At 42.1% G+C, this 23,490-nt stretch overlaps 1 protein-coding gene across 1 annotated transcript in view; it reads left to right on the top strand.

The window, feature by feature from the left end:
• Window positions 1-21,434: 21,434 nt before the first annotated feature.
• Window positions 21,435-23,490, top strand: part of VPS54 (VPS54 subunit of GARP complex) — a 97,261-nt gene continuing 95,205 nt past the window's right edge. Inside the window, exon 1 of the mRNA XM_052648802.1 lies at window positions 21,435-21,556. The gene's annotated coding sequence lies outside the window, so the exon portion shown is untranslated. The remainder of the gene's footprint in view (window positions 21,557-23,490) is intronic.

The raw sequence follows: 23,490 nt of genomic DNA, 5'->3' as shown, positions 1-23,490 counted from the left end.
GCTCCTGGGCATAATAAGAGTGTTTCAATCCAAAATCCCCTCTGATGGCTTTCTAGCCTGCCTGACAGGTTTATCCGGACTCTTACAGCTACGCATGCGGTTGTTTACAGCCTCCCAACAGCGAGAGACACAGGAAGTTTAAAACATCCTAGGAATGTAGGGGCTTCCAAGGAGTCAAAATCTTTAGAATAGGACTGATTAAGTGTTTCATTGTTGAGTCAATACTTGCTGCCAAGTTTTCATATCTTGTATTTGTTGACATAGTTGGTATGTAGAAAAAACAGGTAGTAGCCCTGGCATTAGCAACTTTAGATCTTTGAGTTAAGTACTTTGTTATAACCCACTGAACCTTTGTTCTACAGGATTGTAACTTTATTTAGTACTTTGAGGGTGATGCAGATTAAAGGAAAAACACTTCAAGGGAAAATGAGTTTCCTGGTTGACAGACATTTATCTAGGAAAAGAGCCATAAAAATGTTAACAGGCCTCTTGGCCAGAAGATAATGTAAATCATCTGAGACCTTTTGTATATGGGAGAGTATGCAAAAAGAAAGCCTGGTCTCAATAAGGGTCAGGACTGCTGCCCCTGCATAACTCTGCATAACTCTGCATATTCCATTATTTCTTTATGAACAACTTAGGGTATACAAGCTGACTTTGAAAATAAAGTTGTGGGTCTTGCACCGATGCTTGGCTCCCCCATGTCGTTCTTTTCTTATTTTCCCTTTTCAGGCTGAATTCCCATCTGGAGCATAGAGGCTCGCCATGTCTACTTATTTGCCTGGGCTTCTAAGACCCACGGGAGAGGGAGCCAAAGGTGGGGTACCCTCCGCTATTCAAGCAGGCGCCTGTGGCCTACGTAGACGGTGCAAGTTCCTTGTCTTGGAACTTTGTTGGCTTTCTATGTAAACAAAGGAATACAGCCTCTTTTCTCCTCCATTTTCTCCTCTACACTATTCTTTCCTAATCTCTCTTTATATCTCTAAATAAATAAGTCTCTCCTTGCTGACTCCGTCCCTGCTTTGAATTACCCTGGATCCACTGGGGCTGGACCCCGGCAGTTTTGTTTGTTCATTGATTTGAAATATGCTGATGAATGCTTGTATGGACTTACAGGCCCTCTCCCCTTCTTTTTTCTTCTCTCCCCTTCCCTCCCCTTCTTATCTCTATACTCCCTCAAGAATCTCATACACATCTATCCTTTCAATTATTAGCTACATGTTGACAACTTCTGAATTTACTTCTTCATTCAGATTTCTCTTAGATCTAGAGTCATATATCTAACTGCCTTCCTAATATTTTGAGATAGCTAGTACCCTGACATTCCAAGTTAGACATACCTATTACTAAACTTATGGTGCTAATTCTTTCTCTTCTCCAGTGTTTCCTACCTCATTAAATAGTCCTACCATCCTCCCAGTTGCTCTTGTCAAGAACCTAGGAATCATCAACTTAGAAATCATCTTTTTTGTTGTTTTAGTCACTAAGTAATGTCCAACTCTTTTACAACCCCATGGGCTATAGCCCACCAGGCTCCTCTGTCCATAGAATTCCCAGGCAAGGATACTAGAGTAGGTTGCCATTTCCTTCTCCAGGGGATCTTCTCGACCTGGAGACTGAACTGTGTCTCCTGCATTGGCAGATGGATTCTTTACCACTGAGCCACCTGGGAAGCCCAGGAATCATCCTTAACATCTACCTATTTCTTAGCCCCTTTGTCCAACCAGTCACTAAGTACTATCAATTCTGTCTATAAGGATACTTCTCAGTCTGTTTACTGCTCTTTGTCTTTATCACCACCACCTTAGCCCAGTACTTGGACCACTCAGACTCCAGCTGCAATAACAAAAAACATACTGGATTACTTAAACAATAGACATTTATTTCTAGCAGTTATGAGATCTGGGAAGTATCAGATTAAGGTGCTGGTAGACTGAGTTCCTGGTGAGAGCCTTCTTCCTGGCCTACAGACAGCCACCTTCTCCCTGTATCCTCACATGATGGAGAGACAGTGGTATCGCCCACTCTTCCTCTTCTAATAAGGGCACTCTTCCCATCATGGGGATTTCAACCTCACAGCCTCATTCAAACTTAATTACCCCCCAAAATTCCCACCTCCAAATACCATCACAATGGGGGATGAAGCCTTCAACATATGCTTTTGGGTGTAGGGGACACAAACATTCATTCCCTAACAGATAGCTTTCTAGTTGCCAGTTCCACATGTTTTCTTGGTTATGTCCACTAATTCATTCTCCACAGAGTGGTAAAACTGATCTTTTAAAAACACATTTGTGTCATCCTTTCCCACAGAGTCCTGTAAAAACTTATAATCAAGTTCAAATTCTACCATGACCTATAACTCCCTGAATGGTCTGACTTAGGCCTACTTTGGCCTTTTCGCTGTTCCTTCTGCTTACCTAGCTGCTTCATGTCTTTGAGTTTCTTTCTGTTGGCTATTTCCACTGCCTGTGAGTCTTCCACCACTATTGTTCCACCACCACTATTCCCCTTCCTTGGTTAATTCCTATTTATTTTTCAGTTTAAATGCTGCTTCCATGGGCAAGGATTCCTTGCTCACCTACCTTAAAGTACACTCACCTTTACAAGCTCTCACAGCTTCTTTTCTTTTCCATGACAAAGTATCCCAACTGTTGTTGGACAGTTCTGTAATGCTTTGTTAAATGTCTCTTTTCTGTATTCCCTCTCCAACCCACCCCAGATTGTGAGCGCCTTGAGAGCATGAACTGAATCAGTCTTGTTTACCATTAGCATCTAGGACCCAGAAATATGTTTGATACATATACACTGAGTCTGAATGGATGTTTTGTCTCTTGGAAAAGTAGGATTAGGGGTTAACCTAAAAGGGGGTTAGGGAGTGTTGGTATACTAATATTTTCCCTATCTCTTCATTCTAATAAGAGATTTAGAATCAGAATATTTCTTTCACCACTAAAAGGGATCATGATTTTGACAAAAATTAACCTCATTCTGAGGAAAAGTACTGAGGTAGCCTCTAGCACACTGGGGTAAAAGGCAGGCAGCTCAGGCAGGCAGTAAAGAATTTCCCTCTGGATGCCATTAACTAAAGATGTGCTGACCACCTGGAATAGAAGCACTGCTCACTGGCATGCATCAGCAAGAAAGTTTAATCATAAAGACAGAGCCATTAGACAAGCTTTTTGTTTGCTCACTGATTTGATATATGCTTGTTGTAGGGATCTGCAGGGGAAAAAACTATCACTAGTCTGACTTTCAATTTGTAATAGACACAAAAATACTTATTTGGTAAATGGGACCTGTATGCTCTTTACCATTTCTTTTGCTATGTATACTGATCTGTTAAAATAAAGTTGGGATAAACTTCAGTTCAGTTCAGTTCAGTCACTCAGTCATTTCTGACTCTTTGCAACCCCATGGACGGCAGCACACCAGGCTTCCCTGTATATCACCAACTCCCAGAGCCTACTCAAACTCATGTCCATTTAGTCAGTGATGCCATTCAACCATCTCATCCTCATCGTCCCTTCTCCTGCCTTCAATCTTTCCCAGCATCAGGGTCCTCTCCAATGAGTTGGTTCTTCACATCAGATGGCCAACGTATTGGAGTTTCAGCTTCAGCATCAGTCCTTCCAATGAATATTCAGGACTTATTTCCTTTAGGATGGACTGGTTGGATCTCCTTGTAGCCCAAGGGGCTCTCAAGAATCTTCTCCAATATCACAGTTCAAAAGCATCAGTTCTTCAGTGCTCAGCTTTCTTTATAGTCCAACTCTCGCATCCATACCTGACCACTGGAAAAACCATAGCTTTGACTAGACAGACCTTTGTTGGTAAAGTGATGTCTCTGCTTTTGAATATGCTATCTAGGTTGGTCATAACTTTCCTTCCAAGGAGCAAGCGTCTTTTAATTTCATGGCTGCAGTCACCATCTGCAGTGATTTTGGAGCTCAAGAAAATAAAGTCTCTCACTGTTTCTATTGTTTCCCCACATATTTGCCATGAAGTGATGGGACCAGTTGCCATGATCCTAGTTTTTTGAATGTTGAGTTTTAAGCCAACTTTTTCACTCTCCTCTTTCACTGTCATCAGGAGACTCTTTAGTTCTTCAGTTTCTGCCATAAGGTTGCTGTCATCTGCATATCTGAGTTTATTGATATTTCCCCTGGCAATCTTGATTCCAACTTGTCCTTCATCCAGCCCAGCATGTCACATGATGTACTCTGCATATAAGTTAAATAAGCAGGGTGACAATATACACAGCCTTGATGTTCTCCTTTCCTGATTTGGAAATAGTCTGTTATTCCATGTCCAGTTCTATTGTTGCTTCTTGACCTGCACACATATTTCTCAGGCGGCAGGTAAAGTAGTCTGGTATTCCTGTCTCTTTAAGAATTTTCCACAGTTTGTAGTGATCCATACAGTCAAAGGCTTTGGCATAAGCAATAAAGCAAAAGTAGATGTTTTTCTGGAACTCTCTTGCTTTTTTGATGATCCAGCAGATATTGGCAATTGGTCTCTCGTTCCTCTGCCTTTTCTAACCCCAGCGTGAACATCTGAAAGTTCATGGTTCATGTACTGTTGAAGCCTGGCTTGGAGAATTTTGAGTATTTGCTAGCGTGTGAGATGAGTACAATTAATTGTGCAGTAGTTTGAACATTCTTTGGCATTGTCTTTCTTTGGGATTGGAATGAAAACTGACCTTTTCCAGTCCTGTGGCCACTGCTGAGGGAGTCATGAAGGAGAAGTTTCCACACAATAGGAAACCCTCTCACACGTGGGTTTGTGGGGAGTTTTGGAATCCCAGAAGGCAACATAACTGACTGCCGGAAAAGAGAACTTTCCATGAAAGGCGCTAACCTAAACCTAAGGTGCAGCCTGGCCAGCTCATGGAACAAAGGATTGAGCAAATATCAAAAGAGTTAGTCTGCTATGTACCAGACCCTCCCTGCCCCAGAGGCAGAGAAGCAGGCCAGAGCTGGAAGGCAAGGGGCTGCTACAATCTCAACCCCATCAAAGGCATCTTCCACCAAACTGTGAGCAGGCTCCCAGCTGCTAATCACATTTTCCTGAGATCCTGAATGGTTGATATCCACCAGGAGGGTCTCAGCCTGAGATCTGCTCTCCAGAGGAGACATACAGTATATATGAGACAGTGCTCTTGTGGCACAACCAGGAAACCAAGCGGCCAGGACTGGGGAGGTGATTAAGACACATGGCCCACCTGGAACAGTGTGCTCACCAAGCACCTGGTTGCCTGAGCTGCTCCGACCTGAAAAGGGCACAAAATGCACGCTCAACCCACAGAAACTGAGCCAGATCTGTGCCTGAGTGTCTCCTGTGGAGGTACGGGTCAGCAGTGGCCTGCCGGAGGGGCTCTGGGTGCAGCAGACCTGGGTTTGGCACAAGCCCTCTTGGAGGAGGTCGCCATTAACCCCACCATAGAATCACCAGAACTTACACAGGACTGGGGAAATAGACTCTTGGAGGGCACAAATGAAACCTCATGTGCACCAGGACCCAGGAGAAAGGAGCAGTGACCCCACAAGAAACTGACCCTGACATGCCCATGAGTGTCCAGGAGTCTCTGGTGAAGGCGTGGGTTGATGGTGGCCTGCTGCAGGGTTGGAAGCACTCAGTGCAGCAGTGCCTGCATGGGACCTTTTGAAGGAGGTCACCATTATGTTCATTACCTCCACCATAGTTTTGTCTCAGGTCAAGCAGCATGGAGGGAACATAGCCCCGCCCATCAACAGAAAATTGGATTAAAGATTTACTGAACATGACCCTGCCCATCAGCACAAGACCCAGTTTCCCCCTTAGTTAGTCTCTCCCATCAGGAAACTTCCATAAGCCTCTTATCCTTATCAGAGGGCAGACAGAATGAAAACCACAATCAGAGAAAACTAACCAAACTGATCCCATGGACCATAGTCATGTCTAGCTCAATGAAACTATGAGCCATGCCATGTAGGGCCACCCAAGACAGATGGGTTATCGTGGAGAGTTCTGACAAAATGTGGTCCATTGGAGAAAGGAATGGCAAATCACTTCAGTATTCTTGCTTTGAGAACCCCATGAAGAGTATGAAAAGGGATAATCTTAGAAGAGTGGAAATAGGCTTCTTCTTTATAAAGGAGGAATACACAAAAATAAGCTATATATTTTGTAAAATGCTTAATTCTTATAACAAAATATGGGAAGAGTTTCTTGGATTTGTGATCTGGTAAAGAATACCAGTTTTCATTCCAATCCCAAAGAAAGGCAATGCCAAAGAATGCTCAAACTACCACACAATTGCACTCATCTAACATGCTAGTAAAGTAATGCTCAAAATTCTGCAAGCCAGACTTCAGCAATATGTGAACCGTGAACTTCCTGATGTTTAAGCTGGTTTTAGAAAAGGCAGAGGAACCAGAGATCAAATTGCCAACATCCGCTGGATCATGGAAAAAGCAAGAGAGTTCCAGAAAAACGTCTATTTCTGCTTTATTGACTATGCCAAAGCCTTTGACTGTGTGGATCACAATCAACTATGGAAAATCTGAAAGAGATGGGAAAACCAGACCACCTGACCTGCCTCTTGAGAAATCTGTATGCAGGTCAGGAAGCAGCAGTTAGAACTGGACATGGAACAACAGACTGGTTCCAAATAGGAAATGGAGTACATCAAGGCTGTATATTGTCACCCTGCTTATTTAATTTATATGCAGAGTCGATCATGAGAAACGCTGGACTGGAAGAAGCACAAGCTGGAATCAAGATTGCCAGGAGAAATAGCAATAAACTCAGATATGGAGATGACACCACCCTTATGACAGAAAGTGAAGAAGAACTAAAAAGCCTCTTGATGAAAGTGAAAGAGGAGAGTGAAAAGGTTGGCTTAAAGCTCAACATTCAGAAAATGAAGATCATGGCATCTGGTCCCATCACTTCATGGGAAATAGATGGGGAAACCGTGGAAACAGTGTCAGACTTCAGTTTTTTGGGCTCCAAAATCACTGGAGATGGTGATTGCAGCCATGAAATTAAAAGACGCTTACTCCTTGGAAGAAAAGTTATGACCAACCTAGATAGCATATTCAAAAGCAGAGACATTACTTTGTCGACTAAGGTCCGTCTAGTCAAGGCTATGGTTTTTCCAGTGGTCATGTATGGATGTGAGAGTTGGACTGTGAAGAAAGCTGAGTGCCGAAGAACTGATGCTTTTGAACTGTGGTGTTGGAGAAGACTCTTGAGAGTCCCCTGGACTGCAAGGAGATCCAACCAGTCCATTCTAAAGGAGATCAGCCCTGGGATTTCTTTGGGAGGACTGATGCTAAAGCTGAAACTCCAGTCCTTTGGCCACCTCATGCAAAGAGTTGACTCATTGGAAAAGACTCTGATGCTAGGAGGGATTGGGGCAGGAGGAAAAGGGGAGGACAGAGGATGAGATGGCTGGATGGCATCACCGACTCAATGGACGTGGGTTTGGGTGAACTCCGGGAGCTGGTGATGGACAGGGAGGCCTGGTGTGCTGCAGTTCATGGGGTCACAAAGAGTCAGACACGACTGAGCAACTGAACTGACTGACTGAACTGAAAGAATACCTAAAATATTAAATTCATCTCATTGATTATTTCCTAATTTATTAGATATCTATTACCAAGCAAAATCTTCCCTACAAGATGTTTCTTTTCTTACAAGTAATGAGAAGCTTCAAATTTCATACTTTAAAGAAAGCCTTAGCTTTTCTTTGGAGGAGAAGGGGAATCTGCTATTTTTTGGATTCAAATAATAAATAATTCCACTTAACACAATTATTTGTTTTTCAGTAGTGTGTTGCTGTAGCATTCCAACGTGACAATATAATATGGGACAAAGGGCATGGGACTGAAAGTGGAAGTCCTTAAAACTGGTTTCTGATTGGAAACCAGCTCCCACCACTAACATGTTATTTGTCTCAGCCCTTTGGACCTCCATTTCCTCATCTGCAAGTGAAAAGCCTCTTTTTTTCCAAAAGTCATCAATTTCAAGTATTTCTGTTTTGTTTTTCATTTTTTTCATCTTATATAGCTCCCTAAAAGTTAATAAATAAAAGTATGGAAGGGGAAAATACTGTTTTAAATCTAAAATGAGATGTTTGGAAATAAGACTTCTAGATTAAAATAAAATTCTGACTGAGAACTTTTTAACACTCAGGAATTCACACAAATAAAGAGAATGAGGCAAGAAAACACAGAGATATTTTACTTCCTGGTAGATGGGAACCAAAATGACCAGACAATTGCATGAGAACTAAATGTATTTTGGTATCCAAGGAAAATCCATTATATAATTGCAATTTATTGTTATAATCTTTTACTTTGGATTATGTTGTGAGATTGTCCTGTTTCTATGATACCAAGTGGGGTTTTTTGGTCTCTGTTTATTTTGCTTCCAAAATATTTCCTGTTTGATTTTTTTTTTTCTCTCTTTAAAAATATTACATTGCGGTATAAGAATTTGTATTCCTGCTTCTGAAGGTTTTTTCTGAGTGATGGTTGGTATTGAGTCATACACCCAGTTGACGTAAAAGGTGGTTCTTGAAGCAATCCATTGAGAGGCCAACCATGGCTTCTGTTTCTCTTAAAAATATATGGTTTCTAAAAAAACCGATAATTTTTCCTGGAAAAGTCTTAAAGAAATTTCTCCTTAACCTAGGAAACTTTTAAGTGAAAAATATTTTTCTAATAAATGTTTAGCCATTCTTTCTTTTCATTATAGAATTGCATATTTTAAAAATTATTCCATATAATTATTACCTAAAATATGCCAATTGATAAATAAGGCAAGACTGTCATTATCTAATAAATTAATCAGTTCAGTTCAGTTCAGTCGCTCAGTCGTGTCCGACTCTTTGAGACTCCATGAATCGCAGCACGCCAGGCCTCCCTGTCCATCACCAACTCCTGGAGTTCACTCAGACTTATGTCCATTGAGTCAGTGATGTCATCCAGCCATCTCATCCTCTGTCCTCCCCTTCTCCTCCTGCCCCCAATCCCTCCCAGCATCAGAGTCTTTTCCAATGAGTTAACTCTTTGCATGAGGTGGCCAAAGTACTGGAGTTTCAGCTTTAGCATCAGTCCTCCCAAAGAAATCCCAGGGCTGATCTCCTTCAGAATCGACTCGTTGTACCTCCTTGCAGTCCAAGGGGCTCTCAGGAGTCTTCTCCAACACCGCAGTTTAAAAGCATCAATTCTTCAGCGCTCAGCCTTCTTCACAGTCCAACTCTCACATCCATACATGACCACAGGAAAAACCATAGCCTTGACTAGACGGACCTTAGTCGACAAAGTAATGTCTCTGCTTTTGAATATGCTATCTAGGTTGGTCATAACTTTTCTTCCAAGGAGTAAGCGTCTTTTAATTTCATGGCTGCAGTCACCATCTGCAGTGATTTTGGAGCCCAAAAAACTGAAGTCTGACACTGTTTCCACTGTTTCCCATCTATTTCCCATGAAGTGATGGGACCAGATGCCATGATCTTCGTTTTCCGAATGTTGAGCTTTAAGCCAAGTTTTTCACTCTCCACTTTCCCTTTCATCAAGAGGCTTTTTAGCTCCTCTTCACTTTCTGTCATAAGGGTGGTGTCATCTGCATATTTGAGGTTATTGATATTTCTCCCGGCAATCTTGATTCCAGCTTGTGTTTCTTCCAGTCCAGCGTTTCTCATGATCGACTCTGCATATAAATTAAATAAGCAGGGTGACAATATACAGCCTTGATGTACTCCATTTCCTATTTGGAACCAGTCTGTTGTTCCATGTCCAGTTCTAACTGCTGCTTCCTGACCTGCATACAGATTTCTCAAGAGGCAGGTCAGGTGGTCTGGTTTTCCCATCTCTTTCAGATTTTCCATAGTTGATTGTGATCCACACAGTCAAAGGCTTTGGCATAGTCAATAAAGCAGAAATAGACGTTTTTCTGGAACTCTCTTGCTTTTTCCATGATCCAGCGGATGTTGGCAATTTGATCTCTGGTTCCTCTGCCTTTTCTAAAACCAGCTTGAACATCAGGAAGTTCACGGTTCACGTATTGCTGAAGTCTGGCTTGCAGAATTTTGAGCATTACTTTACTAGCATGTTAGATGAGTGCAATTGTGCAGTAGTTTGAGCATTCTTTGGCATTGCCTTTCTTTGAGATTGGAATGAAAACTGACCTTTTCCAGTCCTGTGGCCACTGCTGAGTTTTCCAAATTTGCTGGCATATTGAGTGCAGCACTTTCACAGCATCATCTTTCAGGATTTGAAATAGCTCAACTGGAATTCTATCACCTCCACTAGCTTTGTTCGTAGTGATGCTTTCTAAGGCCCCCTTGACTTCACATTCCAGGATGTCTGGCTCTAGGTGAGTGATCACACCATCGTGATTATCTGGGTCATGAAGATCCTTTTTGTACAGTTCTTCTGTGTATTCTTGCCATCTCTTCTTAATATCTTCTGCTTCTGCTAGGTCCATACCATTTCTGTCCTTTATCGAGCCCATCTTTGCATGAAATGTTCCCTTGGATCTCTAATTTTCTTGAAGAGATCTCTAGTCTTTCCCATTTTGTTCTTTTCCTCTATTTCTTTGCATTGATCACTGAAGAAGGCTTTCTTATCTCTTCTTGCCATTCTTTGGAACTCTGCATTCAGATGCTGATATCTTTCCTTTTCTCCTTTGCTTTTTGCCTCTCTTCTTTTCACAGCTATTTGTAAGGTCTCCTCAGACAGCCATTTTGCTTTTTTGCATTTCTATTCCATGGGGATGGTCTTGATCCCTGTCTCCTGTAGAATGTCACGAACCTCATTCCATAGTTCATCAGGCACTCTATCTATCAGATCTAGACCCTTAAATCTATTTCTCACTTCCACTGTATAATCATAAGGGATTTGATTTAGGTCATACCTGAATGGTCTAGCAGTTTCCCCTACTTTCTTCAATTTGAGTCTGAATTTGGCAATAAGGAGTTCATGATCTGAGCCACAGTCAGCTCCCGGTTTGTTTTTGTTGACTGTATAGAGCTTCTCCATCTTTGGCTGCAAAGAATATAATCAATCTGATTTCAGTGTTGACCATCTGGTGATGTCCATGTGTAGAGTCTTCTCTTGTGTTGTTGGAAGAGGGTGTTTGCTATGACCAGTGCTTTTTCACGGCAAAACTCTATTAGTCTTTGCCCTGCCTCATTCCGCATTCCAAGGCCAAATTTGCCTGTTACTCCTGGTGTTTCTTGACTTCCTACTTTTGCATTCCAGTCCCCTATAATGAAAAGGACATCTTTTGGGTGTTAGTTCTAAAAGGTCTTGTAGGTCTTCATAGAACTGGTCAACTTCAGCTTCTTCAGCGTTACTGGTTGGGACATAGACTTGGATTACCGTGATATTGAATGGTTTGCCTTGGAAACGAACAGAGATCATTCTGTTGTTTTTGAGATTGCATCCAAGTAGTGCATTTTGGACTCTTTTGTTGACCATGATGGCTCCTCCATTTCTTCTGAGGTATTTCTGCCCACAGTAGTAGATATAATGGTCATCTGTGTTAAATTCACTGATTCCAGTCCATTTTAGTTCGCTGATTCCTAGAATGTTGACGTTCACTCTTGCCATATCCTGAGCTCTATAGCATATCAGTTGCTGCCGCTGCTTCTGCTAAGTTGCTTCCTACATGTCTGACTCTGTGTGACCCCATAGATGGCAGCCCACCAGGCTCCTCCCTCCCTGAGATTCTCCAGGCGAGAATACTGGAGTGGTCACCATTTCCTTCTCCAATGCATGCCTGCATGCTAAGTCACTTGAGTCGTGTCTGACTCTGTGTGACCCTATGGACAGCAGCCCATAAGGGTCCTCTGTCACAGGATTCTCCAGGCAAGAATACTGGAGTGGGTTGCCATTTCCTTCTCGAAACATATCAGTGGCAAGCCTTGAAAAATCATTTGACTAATTGGTTACCAATTCTGCTTAATATATGGAAAAAAGTGGTTTATAAGCACTAGTCTGCCTTTATCTTCTGTTCATTATTTCAACAAGTATATATTGAACTCTCAACTCACACCAGGCATTGTTCCAGGTATGGGGAGGGGTAAAGTGATAAACAAAACAGATAAAACTCTCTGTCGTCATGGGGGAAGACAATAAATAAGTAAAATATATGGGGGGGGTTATATGATAATAAAGACTAAGGAGAAGAATGGGAAAACACATAGGGCATCGTGTTGCAATAAGAAATATGGGTGTCATAGACTGTCTCACTGAGAAGGTAAGATCTGAATAAAGACCCAAAGGAGGTGAGCGAATTAACCATATGGATATCTGAGGGAAAAGATTTCCAGGCAGAGGGAAGACTAAGTGTAAATGCTCTTGAGGCAGGGTCATGCCTGGCATCCCAGGAACAGTGAGGAGCCCAATATGACCAGAGCAGAGTGAGAAATGGGGGGAGCAGGAGGAGATAAATTTAGAGAGGTAAGAGTGGTATGAGATCAACTAGGACCTTGTCAGGACTTTATCTTTTACTGTGAATGAGATAGAGCCACAGGTGTGTTCTAAGCAGAGGAATGACATGACATGACCTGATTTAAGTTTTAGCAAGATCAAACTTGGAAGAAAAGTTATGACCAACCTAGACAGCATATTAAAAAGCAGAGACATTACTTTGCCAACAAAGGTCTGTCTAGTCAAAGCTATGGTTTTTCCAGTAGTCATGTATGGATGTGACAGTTGGACTATAAAAAAAGCTGAGTGCTGAAGAATTGATGGTTTTGAACTGCGGTGTTGGAGAAGACTCTTGAGAGTCCCTTGGACTGCAAGGAGATCCAACCAGTTCATCCTAAAGAAAATCAGTCCTGAATATTCATTGGAAGGACTGATGCTGAAGCTGAAACTTCAATATTTTGGCCATCTGATGTGAAGAACCAACTCATTGGAAAAGACCCTGATGCTGGGAAAGATTGAAGGCGGAAGAAGAAGGGGATGACAGAGGATGAGATGGTTGATATAGCATCACCAACTCAATGTACATGAGTTTGAGTAAGCTCCGGGAGTTGGTGATGGACAGGGAGGCCTGGTGTGCTGCAGTCAGTCCATGGAGCTGCAAAGAGTCAGACACGACTGAGTGACTGAACTGAACTGAACTGAAGGTCAAACTGATTATTATGTTGACAATAAGCTGGTAGGGGACAAAGACTAGGAGACTTTTGCAGTAATCCAGGCAAGTAGGATCATTGCACTACCTAACTCCAAGAAGCATCATTCACCTGTTATGTCTGTGAATGGTGCTTCCTGCAATGAGCAGTATATAGCACAACAGCTGTAGTTTGTGGCCCATAGGCAAGATGGCTTGGACTAGGGTGGATGCAATGTGAATGGTGAGAAATGTTCAGTCAAGATATATTTTGAAGGTGAACTAATAGGATTTTTTGACATGGTAGATGTGGAATATGAAAGAATCAAGTATGATTTCAAGGTCATCCATTACTTTCATGAATTATTATTTTTCATTAAACTAAATGCCATTTTGGGGGGCTCCAAAATCACTGCAGATGGTGACTGCAGCCATGAAATTAAAAGATGCTTACTCCTTGGAAGAAAAGTTATGACCAGCCTAGATAGAATATTCAAAAGCAGAGACATTACTTTGCCGACTAAGGTCCGTCTAGTCAAGGCTATGGTTTTTCCTGTGGTCATGTATGGATGTGAGAGTTGGACTGTGAAGAAGGCTGAGCGCTGAAGAATTGATGCTTTTGAACTGTGGTGTTGGAGAAGACTCTTGAGAGTCCCTTGGACTGCAAGGAGGTACAACGAGTCGATTCTGAAGGAGATCAGCCCTGGGATTTCTTTGGGAGGAATGATGCTAAAGCTGAAACTCCAGTACTTTGGCCACCTCATGTGAAGAGTTGACTCATTGGAAAAGACCCTGATGCTGGGAGGGATTGGGGGCAGGAGGAGAAGGGGACGACAGAGGATGAGACAGCTGGATGGCATCACTGACTTGATGGACGTGAATCTGAGTGAACTCTGAGAGTTGGTGATGGACAAGGAAGCCTGGCATGCTGTGATTCAAGGGGTCACAAAGAGTCGTACATGACTGAGTGACTGAACTGAACTGAAGGGGGAATAATTCATATTTATTTTTTAATTCAAAAAACATTTATTGAAAGTCTACTTTGTAGTACTTTGTTCCAGATTCTGTAGGATATTTGAAGAGTACAATAGCAGCAACAACAGAAAATCCTGTCCTGGAAACATAACTAGTTTGTTACACAAAGCTTCCATAAAGAAAAGACTCAGTACTGAATAGAGCAACATAAGAAAAAAATATTATAATGGGGTGGATTAGATACTATATATATAACTACTTCTCTAGGGAAATGGCCCAATTTGAAAATAATTTTACGTTTGTCAGGATATTGCCATATTTTTTATTGCTATATTCTACTGGGGCTTCCCTGGTGGTTCAAACAGTAAAGAATCTGCCTGCAATGCAGGAAACCTGGGTTCAATCCCTGGGTCAGGAAGATCCCTTGGAGAAGGAAATGGCAACCCACTCCAGTATTCTTGCCTGGAAAATTCCATGGACAGAGGAGGCTGGTGGTTTACAGTCCACTGGGTCACAAAGAGTCAGATACAAGTGAGTGACTTTCACTTTCATTGCTATATTGCTATTCAACAATTTATTAACCATTTTCTGATATTAAAGGACTCATGTGTTTCCTGTTTCAAAGGCAAATAGATATGCTCTATGGTTGACTCCTGCTCCAGGAGGAAGTGTAATATATAAAAGACTTCATGTTTGAGGTAGGAATCATCTGTTTCACATGCCCTTCTCTTGCTGGTGTCTTACGTTACATTCCTCACAGGTTGGTTGAGAATTCACAGTCTTACCTTGGCCCTAGTTCCTACTTGTCCAACTTCTGATTTGCAAGTTTTCATACTTCTGACCACCTATCTTCCTTGCAGCCCTTTGGTTTACAGGAAGTTCTGAGATCTTTTGACTTCTCATGCCTTACTTAACTCACTTCATTCATAGTCAAGTCTTGCTGCTTCCTGTTCTGTGGTTTTCATTAACACGGCTTTCCTAATAATGATGAGATAGTAAAGATTATAATAATGGGTAGGATATCTAACGTTTTTAAGTACTAACTATGGGCTAGGCACTATGTGATGCTATTTAAATACATTTTAAATATACTTTAGGAGGTCTGTGAAGTGGGTACTATCATTATTCCAATGAGGAACTGAGCTTTAGAAAGATTAACATGCCTGAAGTAACTCAGACAGAAAGTGGCAGAGCTAAGATGAAAACTCCAAGTGCATGAAGACTACAATGTAAACATGTCCTTCTGTACCATATGCATATTTAATATGATTCAGAGGGAGGGGGAAGACAATCCCAACAAAGTTCTCTAAACTCTCAAAGCCTCCATGTTTGATAATTATCTTTCTAATATCATGGATTTATCCATTTTTAATTTTGCTTAGTTGAAGTTAGGAGATAACATTTTGCAATATAGTCCTATTTTTAAAGGTATTGATACTAGAGTTAGTTTTGTATGCCCCTAAACACAGGTACCGGAGAAGGCGATGGCACCCGACTCCAGTACTCTTGCCTGGAAAATCCCATGGATGGAGGAGCCTGGTAGGCTGCATTCCAGGGTCGTGAAGAGTTGGACACGACTGAGCGACTTCACTTTCACTTTTCACTTTCATGCATTGGAGAAGGAAATGGCAACCCACTCCAGTGTTCTTGCCTGGAGAATCCCAGGAATGGGGGAGCCTGGTGGGCTGCCATCTATGGGGTTGCACAGAGTCGGACATGACTGAAGCGACTTAACAGCAGCAGCAGCAGCAAACACAGGTACAGATTTTATTTTCTTGGGCTCCAAAATCACTGTGGATGGTGACTGTAGCCATGAAATTAAAAGATGCTTGCTCCTTAGAAGGAAAGGTATGACAAACCTAGACAGTGTTATTAAAAAGCAGAAACATTGCTTTGCTGACAAAGGTCTGTATAGTCAAAGCTATGGTTTTTCCAGTAGTCATGTATGGATGTGAGAGTTGGATCATAAAGAAGGCTGAGCACTAAAGAATTGATGCTTTCGAATTATGGTGCTGGAGAAAACTCTTGAGAGTCCCTTGGACTGCAAGGAGATCAAACCAGTCAATCCTAAAGGAAATCAGTCCTGAATATTCATTGGAAGGACTGATGCTGAAGCTGAAACTCCAATACTTTGGACACCTGACGCAAAGACCCAACTTGTTGGAAAAGACCTTGATGCTGGGAAAGACTGAAGGCAAAAGGAGAAGAGGGTGTCAGAGGATCAGATGGTTAAATAGCATCACTGATTCATTGGACATGAATTGGAACAAACTCAGGGAGATAGTGAAGGACAGGGAAGCCTGGTGTGCTGCAGTCCATGGAGTTACAAAGAGTTGGACACGAGTTTGTGACTGAACAACAGTCACAGACACAGGTATACACACACACATACACATACTCTGAACATAGGCTAACAAAGTAGCAACTGAAAGTAGAAATAACAATGGGAACTTCTAGTAGACCAAGATCAAAATTTTAAAAAGGAGGGAAGAGGAAGAAAACTAGCAAGTATGTTTTCAGTCTTTCATGTTATTAGTTACTGTGTTAAAATGTTCATTTAATCCTTACAACTTTATTATTATCCTCACTTTACTCAGGAGAAAAATAAACTGCCAAGAAAATATTACTCCTAATTGGCAGATGAAGAAATAAAGGATTAGAAATTGAGATCAAAATCACATAAAGTGTCAAAGCAGAGCTGAAAACCCAGACTTAAATTACAAAGCCTGTCAAATTAATCACTGCAGGTGGTAGACAGATTCCAAGGTAGCCCCATGATTCCCACTTCCCGATAGTCACAACTTGGTGTAATCCCCTCTTTTTGAGTGTAAGCAAAACTTGTAACTTGCTTCTAACCCATAGAACATGGTGAAGATAGAATATCATCATGGTGAAGATAGAATATGATGCTAGGTGACTCTCTTTAGAGAGTTTAGAGACCCTCCTTGCTGTTTGGATGAAGTAATCAGCTGTAATGAGAAAACCTATATGGCAAGGAATTGCAGGAGGCCTCTAGGAGCTGAGGGCAGTCCCCAGCTAGCAAGAAAATATGGTTCTCGTACAATCCTAAGAAAAGGAATTTTGCCAACAACATGCATCACCTTGGAAGCAGATTCTTCCCCCGTCAAAGCTCCAAATGAGAACACAGCCTGACTGATATTTTGATTGCAGCCTTATGAGACCCTGAGCATCAGACCAAGCTAGGCTGTGCCCAGACTCCTGATTCACAGAAACTATAACATAATAAGTATGTGTTATTTTAAATTACTGACTTTGTGGTAATTTGTACACAGAAACAGAAGACTCATACACCATGCTACCTTAGTTTTCCCTATCTTGGAGAACAGTAAATTCTTAGTAAATGGTAGTTGCTATTTTTATGGTAATCAAATGAAAATTTGGAATATCAGCATGAAAGATAAATGTAACAGGGCAGTTTAATAGAGTTAAATAATTGTTTCCAAAGTAATCAAGCAGCTGATTTAGAAGATGCAAGCAATGATGATATATTGAAAAATTATATAGTCCCAACAATTATTGAGTATATTATTATCACATGAGATATTATAACATTTCTGTTGCTTATCCACACATTTAGTTTTACTATCTTATACCATACTCAAAGTAAACTGGAAAGTTTTCCAATAGTCCCACATTAGATATGAAGGGATATTAAAACATAGTTTCAAGTTTTATCATGCTATAAATTGTGATTTTAAAACACTGTTACATCTTAGAACAGCTGAAACATGATGGATCAAATAATTCAGGGCACTGGATCAAAAAATCAAACCCTGATGAAATTACTACCAGCATAATACTTTTAGTGCTTGCATGCATGTTGACTTTGTACCAATGGTAAGTTATATTAATAGAAAAACACACAATGTAATTATACATATTTAGGGGCTTCCTAGTTGGCACAGTAGTAAAGAATCCACCTGCTAATGCAGGAGACACAAGGGACCAAGAGACTCAGGCTTGATCCTTGGGTTGGGAGATCCCCTGGACTAGGAAATGGCAACCTACTTCAGTATTTGTGCCTGGAGAATTCTATGGACAGAGGATCCTGGTGGGCTATAGTCCATGGTGTTGCAAATAGCTGGACACGACTGAGTGACAGCATGCACACGAGTATGAGCTATGGAGTAAGTTAGAGAACTTGAATGGGTTTTCATTTGATAGGTTTAAGGTTTGCTATTTAGAAAAAGAGCTTCCCAGGTAGCTCAGTGGTAAAGAATCTGCCCCAATGCAGGAACGTGGTGGGCTATAGTCCATGGGGTCCCAGAGTTGGATGTGACTGAGTGTGCACATACATTGTAGAGAAAAGAGGGGCTAGTGCTCATATCTAACTAAACCGCAAAATTATTTTTCTGATTGTTCCTACAACTATGTTCCCTTTCCCTTCTGTATTTATATTGGCATATGAAAGTATAGTTTCTGTCAAACAAATCATTAAAAATGGTATTCACTGATTGAGAAACATGTTAGTCTCACAATTGCCCCATACACAAATATGTGCTGAGCATATAGCAAACATGACATAGGCCTTTCATAGGTGTTGCAGCATTAGAAAATTGGCCCATTCTCCATCTAATGAGAATATCTGACTCCGGTGACTATCACCATTCATAATTCTCAACAGGTTTAATAAAGATAATGCCAGATACACTGTTAGTAATAGGGTAGCTAAATATTGACTTGATATTTGCTTCATTTGAGGGCAATAATGATTGCTATCAGTTATTCTCAATTTTCTGTGATCTGTGCTTTCTGGAAATTAATACTAATTACATATCTCTACAGATTTGTTTTCAATTTGGCAATGATTTTCAATACCCCATGGACTGTAGCCCACCACGTTCCTGCACTGGGGCAGATTCTTTACCACTGAGCCACCTGGGAAGCTCTTTTTCTAAATAGCAAACCTTAAACCTATCAAATGAAAACCCATTCAAGTTCTCTAACTTACTCCATAGCTCATACTCGTGTGCATGCTGTCACTCAGTCGTGTCCAGCTATTTGCAACACCATGGACTATAGCCCACCAGGATCCTCTGTCCATAGAATTCTCCAGGCACAAATACTGAAGTAGGTTGCCATTTCCTAGTCCAGGGGATCTCCCAACCCAAGGATCAAACCTGAGTCTCTTGGTTCATTGTGTCTTTTCAATACTGCAATGATTTAAGGGATAACAAGTGAACATATTAATCTGAAATATACCTACTTCTAAATTAAATTCCTTAGCCAGTTAATAGTTTTTTGTTATGTTTTTGGCAAACCTGATTATCAGCATTTAGTTTTAGATTTAGATTCATGATTATGAACTGTTCTGTGGATTAGTAAAAATAAAATCATGCTGGATCCCTGAAAGAACTAAGTGCAATACTCAACATGTATTTTCTTCCTATGGTTTGTTATCTACAAATGGATGATGAGGAAGGCAAACCTGTCTGTCTTGTGCTAGTGTCTGAGAGATACTTCATAGCTATTCTCTAACCCAAGTGCCAACTATGGCAACCTGGAATCTTTTTCAGAGCAAGGTCGGGTATAAGTGCAAATATTTTTTAAAAGGCCAAACCACTGGGTATAAGGCAGCTTTTGAACTACTGTTGGTTTCCTGATGTGGTTTCAAAATATAGGAACTTGTTGCATCCATTTCATAGTATAATCTATGAACTGATTCTAGATTTAAACTGAATTATTTTCCTCTCTGGCCTTTGGTGAAATTTGGTGAGTCTTTCCTGTGTAATGTATGTAATGTGTGTAATGTAAACTCATCTGGTTTTATCCAGGATTTAGGAGGGTTTATTATTTTTATAGTTAAATTTAGTTAATGTTGGAGATTACTGTTCTCATTACAAAACTGTAGAGAATTGAATTTAGAACAATATAAAGTAAGAATTTCCTCTCAACTATTTTTGTTGCTTTCTTCTCTATTGTCTTTCCCTTCCCCCAACTTTAGCTCTTTAGTGGGTAAAATACTATTTCACAAAGAGTTATGTTTGCAGTTTTCAAAATGACTTCTTAGAAGTGAAATTGGAAACTTTTTTTTTTCAATCTCCAACGGTAAGAGTTACATTTTCACTTTTGATTTGATAAAACACATGAAACACACTACGTGATAAAATAAGCATTCAAAAGGCCCTTTTCTCTCTTTTAAAATGTATCCTAACACATTCTCTTTCTTGTGGATTCTATTAACTGGATTAAGGTCACCAGCCCTCGGAAACCAGGCTAAATTGAATTACTGTTGAGAATCATAGTGAGGAGGTATTACTAATACACACACACACACACACACACACACACACACACACACACTCTCTTTAAGTATTTCAGTCAAAGAGCAGGAAGAACTGATTCCACGGCTAGAGAAGTGTGATAGGTGCCTGAGAGGAAGGCCTGGAACTTGGGAAAACTTGGGATTTGGTGGGAGAAGGCCTCCATAGGGAGTGCACTGTTTCCAGAGTCCAGTGGATTGTTGGGGAGGGGGTGACCTTAAACCTTTCAAAGGACACTTAACCGGGATACTCTGAATAGCCTTCACTTTCAAGGGGTGAAAGGACAGGTGGAATGTTGTGGAAGTATCTACTTTAATAGGTGCAGGGTGATTGAGGGATGTTTGGTGTCGGTTGGTCTAGGGGTTGGGCGAGGGCCACCCTGAGGGGTCGCATACCGACCCGGGAAGGCGGCAAGCGGCACCTGGCTGCAGCCGAGAGCACCTGGGGGTGGGGGAGGGGTCGTAGGGAAAAATCGAGTTCAGCGTGGGTTTCTGTCTCTGCCTGGGGAGTTATTAGAGATTAGAGGAGGCGCTGAGCAGCCGCGCGGGGTATTCCCCGCTCCGGGATAACGCCGGCGGCGCCCGCTCCAGGCCCGGCCCTCTCCCGAGACGGCAAGCGCTCCCCCCGGCCCGGGCCGCGGCCTCCCGCCCCGGTGGAGCCGCGCGGTGGATTGTGGGCTGGGGGCTGCGGCGGCCTCGCGGCGGCCTCCGGCACTGTCTCCCCGGACCTAGCCAGACCGAGGCGGGCGGGCGGGCGGGGTGAGGAGAAGCAGTAGAGCAGGGAGCAGAATCGCTAGGGGTAGTGGTCGCGGCGCGGCGGCGGCGGCGGCGGCGGCGGCTCCTCTGGAGGCCGGGGATGTGGGAGAGGCGGTGGCAGCAGCGGCGGAGGCGGCGCTGCGGACCCGGGGGAAACTGCTGGCTGACAGGACACCCGGGAGAGACGTGAGGGAGCCGCCGCTGCCGCCTCTCACCCCCGAGCGGAGCTGGGCTCGAGAGGGCGGCCCTGTGCTCCCCCGGCCGACGGGCCAGCCGGCGCGGGGCGGGGGCGGGAAGCCGGGCTCGGGCCCAGCCGGGCTCCGGGCGGCGGCGGCCGCGGAGCAGCAGCCTCGGCGCGACGTGGAGGCTTGGAGGCGGCGGCGATGCACTAGGCCTCGCTCTGGGGCGGCTGCCCGGGACCCGCAGGTAGGTGTCGGGCCGGCCCCACGCGGCCCCCAGCGCTTCGTGGCCCACCCTCGCCCCGACTTCCCGTGGAGGGAGGACCGAGACCCCACCCCCTCTGTCTCCTCCCAGGCCCAAGCCGGCGGAGTTTCGGTCACAACTGACCAGCGCCGAAGCTTCCATTCCTCCCGGCCACCACCTCCTCCTCTTCCTTCTCACTCTCCCGCCGGGATCCGGGCTGGCAGCTGTACTCTTCGCCCCTAGCCCGCGGCTGCGACGCCGCTCTCGCCTCTCTAGCCCCTCTCGCCCCTCTCGCCCCTCTTGGGATTTCGGCTGTGGAACTTCCACCACCCTCCTTAGACGCTGCCTCCAAACTTTCCCTTTCTTTTTCTGGCCGGGCCCTTAAGCCGCTTTTTGATCCTACTGGAATAATTTAAATTTAAAAAGTCATTTTTCTTCCTGGAGATGGCCAGCCCAGAAATTAACTCGATGTTTTGCAGTTTGGCAGTTTAGCTCGCAATCATTTTGCTCAGTAGTTAATTTTCTTCAGTTATACATCTTTCCGTCTCTGCATTGATGCAAAGGCAGGCCTTACCTGCCCTCCTGTCGTTGACAGGGGAACTTTTGCCAGCCCATTATAATTAACACTTGGTCTGTCCGTGTGCTGAGTTTGGGATGGTATTTTTAGAATTTTGGCTGACCCGGGTTGCAGTTTGTTTTTAAGAGTTCCCCATTAACTAGGTTTATTTTGGTCTTTATTTAGTCTCTCTTTACTTTCGAAGAATTCAGTTGGAATGTTTTTGGGTTTTGTTTTTAATTGGTTCTGTGTCTGATTTGTCAACCCCCAGAGCAGTCTTAATAGTAAATGCTTTAAAAAGGCAAGTGATGTCATGATAGTGTACTGAGAAATGTTATTGTGGTAATTTAAATTGCAGATTTTGACGGACATTAAGGTTGACTTTTATACCTGATGAAGTGTTCTATTTGGAAAAGTAGCATGAGAACCTTAATGATTTCTAAGATGGAATGATGGGATTTGTTTGATTGCAGTCAGATTCTGATTTCCTAGAAATAGGTATTGCTTGATTGTTCATAGTTGTCATCATTGCTTATGATAGGTTTTGGTAAAAATGTGTGCAAATTTTGGGTGCTTGATAGTTATGGTCTAAGGGATTAGATGTTTGCTATTTTATTGTGATTTGGCTATTTTAAAATGATACTCTGTTAATTTTAGAATTATTGCATTATCAGGACAGACATTACAACTTGAGGATCACTTTTAAAAGAAATTAAAAATATCTCTATGGTTTTCTTTATAAAGAGTGCACTACAACAAAACTAAAAAGACATCCTGTTTGGTTGTATTCTGTTCTGTTGTTGATGATGATATTAATATATTTTGGTCTTAGAGAGGTATTGTTACCTTAACATTTGGCTTTCTGAAATGTTTTTCATTGCATTTAAGTTATCCAAAGTTTATTAGGAAAAGATGATTAAATTTGTATTTATTTTCTGGAAAAGTTAATTTCTGGATAGGTATTAAGTTTTTATGTCAGAGTTAAAATCAAATCTTACACAACTCTTGAAATGGGAAACTTTGCAGAATTTGTTCTTAATCATATTCCTTTCCTATCAATAAGAGTTGATTAAAATTCTTTTTCTGCTTTAAGCTTTTTACAATATTTATTGAGTAAAGTACACTTATTTAAAGTGTTAAATTCATCCATTTTTAGGTTATTTACATAGTTGTGCAACTATTACCATAATCTAATTTTAGAACATTTTCATCACCCCGAAAAGAAACCTCTGCCCATTAGCAGTCACTCCCCATTCTCCCCATTCCACCCTACCCGCAGACGTAGGTAACCACTAATCTACTTTCCATCTCAATATTTTCCTGTTATGGTTCACTCATATATACAGTATTTACTCCCCGAAAAATTTTTCTTTTGAAATTA

The sequence above is a fragment of the Budorcas taxicolor genome, chromosome 11, assembly GCF_023091745.1.
Source record: "Budorcas taxicolor isolate Tak-1 chromosome 11, Takin1.1, whole genome shotgun sequence".
NCBI classification, from domain to species: domain Eukaryota; kingdom Metazoa; phylum Chordata; class Mammalia; order Artiodactyla; family Bovidae; genus Budorcas; species Budorcas taxicolor.
The sequence above is the reverse complement of the archived record's forward strand: the minus strand, read 5'-3'. Positions and strand labels throughout refer to the sequence as shown.